The 2,034-nt window shown below is 46.3% G+C and overlaps 1 pseudogene across 1 annotated transcript; it reads left to right on the top strand.

Annotated features, from left to right (window-relative positions):
- The first annotated feature begins 958 nt into the window (after nt 1-958).
- On the top strand, nt 959-1,752 carry LOC307104411 (voltage-gated hydrogen channel 1-like; annotated as a pseudogene). The gene has a single exon. The product of its transcript is annotated as a voltage-gated hydrogen channel 1-like (transcript).
- The last annotated feature ends 282 nt before the right edge of the window (nt 1,753-2,034 follow it).

Here is a 2,034-nt window from a genome sequence, read left to right as displayed (position 1 = left end):
TGCATGAATTTTTGTGCACCGGGCCTCTAGTACAGGTGTCCTCAAACTCCGGCCCGCGGGTGTTTTTTGCCGTTTTGGGTGTTTTTGCCGTTTTGTTTTTTTACTTCAAAATAAGATATGTGCAGTGTGCATAGGAATTTGTTCATAGTTTTTTTTAAACTATAGTCCGGCCCTCCAACACTCTGAGGGACAGTGAACTGGCCCCCTGTTTAAAAAGTTTGAGGACCCCTGCTCTAGTACATTAATAAAAGCCAAAGTAGGTGACAGTTTTGGAAAGGGGCTTAGTCATCAAGGATGTCAAATATTATGTGGAGGTTGAGTAGGATGTGATTCATGAAGAAGTAGCTGAGAATCACAAAGCCTGACAGAAAAGTGAAACAGTGTCGTTAAAACTATGGAAAAGCTATGGCTCATGCTGAGAGCTAGGCGATAGCCAGATTGATTTATTTTAGTCCAATAGTTGCAGATTTAAATCAGACTTGAGAATTAGGCAACATAGACCTGAATTCAGGTGTGTGGACTGAGAGCCACTGCCCTGCCCACTAACTGACTTAGGCAGGGACAGATGGATCACATATTTTATTTTGTTTGGGATCACACCTGGGCCTGCACACTTCGGCCCAAAGGGCCCAAGACCCAGCAGGCCCCACTGATCATCAGCCCTGGACTGGGTGGGCTCCTGGCACCACCTGTACCTTCCGCCTTGCCCATTGGGCAGTGTGCACCAAGTGTCACTTTGCTGCAGCTTGTTTATTTCCAATAAAAGTTTCTGTGACTTTATTTAAAAAAAAAAGAAAGAATAGAAAAGAAAAGACAGGCCAGGCAGCAGCAACAGATTAGGAAGTACCATCCTTGTTTCCCTCTTACAGGTGAAGAAACCAAGACTCAAAGAGGCCAAGCCACTTTCCTCGCATCACAAAGGAGCAGAGCCAGAAGTTATACCAGATCTGGAGACAGGAAAATGGCTACTTGGGATGAAAAGACAGTCAGCCGCAGGGCCACAGTGGCTCCTGTGGAGAGGACAAGCAAGTTCCTGAAGCATTTCTTTGTCGATGGGGATGACTACCATGCCTGGAATGTCAACCACAAGAAATGGGAGAATGAAGAAGAGGAGGAGGAGCAGCCACCACCAATACTGGCTTTGGGCAAGGAAGGCACAGCTGCTGACCCAACTTCGGCTCCTGTCTCTGCTCCCAGGGGTCCCCTAGACTTCAAGACCACGTTGAGGAAGTTCTTCAGCTCCCACAGGTTTCAGGTCATCACCACTTGCCTGGTCATTCTGGATGCCCTCCTGGTGCTGGCCCAGCTCATTCTGTACCTGAAGATCATTCAGCCTGACAAGTCCCCACGGTATGCCACTACAAGAGCATTGCCATCTTGGCCTTCTTTATGATGGTGGTTTTCTTGAAAATATTTGTTTTCTGCTTGGAGTTCTTCCACTGCAAGTTTGAAATCCTAGTCTCCATCATCATCATGGTTTCATTCCTCCTCAACGTTATCCTCCTGTTCTGAGTTTGAGGCTCTTGGCCTGCTGATTCTGCTGTGGCTGTGGCAGGTGGCCTGGATAATCAATGGGATAGTTACCTCGGTTAAGACATGCTCAGAACGACAACTGTTAAGGTTAAAATAGACAAATACACAATTGGCTACCAAGATCCAACACCTTGATTCAGCTGCTCTGAGAAGAAACAAGAAATTGAAAGACATAACAAGCTATTGAGACAGCATGGACTTCGTGGGGAGGTGAATTAGAGGAGTACCTGCTCCACCTTAAAGAGAAGACCCTGCCTCATGGACTTGTGCCTGTGAACAAGAATGACAACCGCTTCTCCTGGGGCTGTTTGCAGGTCAGATTGAGTTTGATGTCTTTGCCTCCCTCCCACTCAGCTTGGATGCTGCAGGGGCACAGTCTTCCTTGGTGTGACTGATAGCTTCCCATCCCATTTCCACATGTATCAAGAATGCATCATAAGCTGTTTAGTCATATTGAACACTTTATTCTTGCTTGAAAATGTACAATTACTAGTTGTATAT

Source organism: Cnephaeus nilssonii (genome assembly GCF_951640355.1).
Source record: "Cnephaeus nilssonii genome assembly, chromosome: 8".
In the NCBI taxonomy this organism is placed as follows: Eukaryota; Metazoa; Chordata; class Mammalia; order Chiroptera; family Vespertilionidae; genus Cnephaeus; species Cnephaeus nilssonii.
Note: the sequence above shows the minus strand (reverse complement) of the source record. Positions and strands in the feature narration are given on the sequence as shown.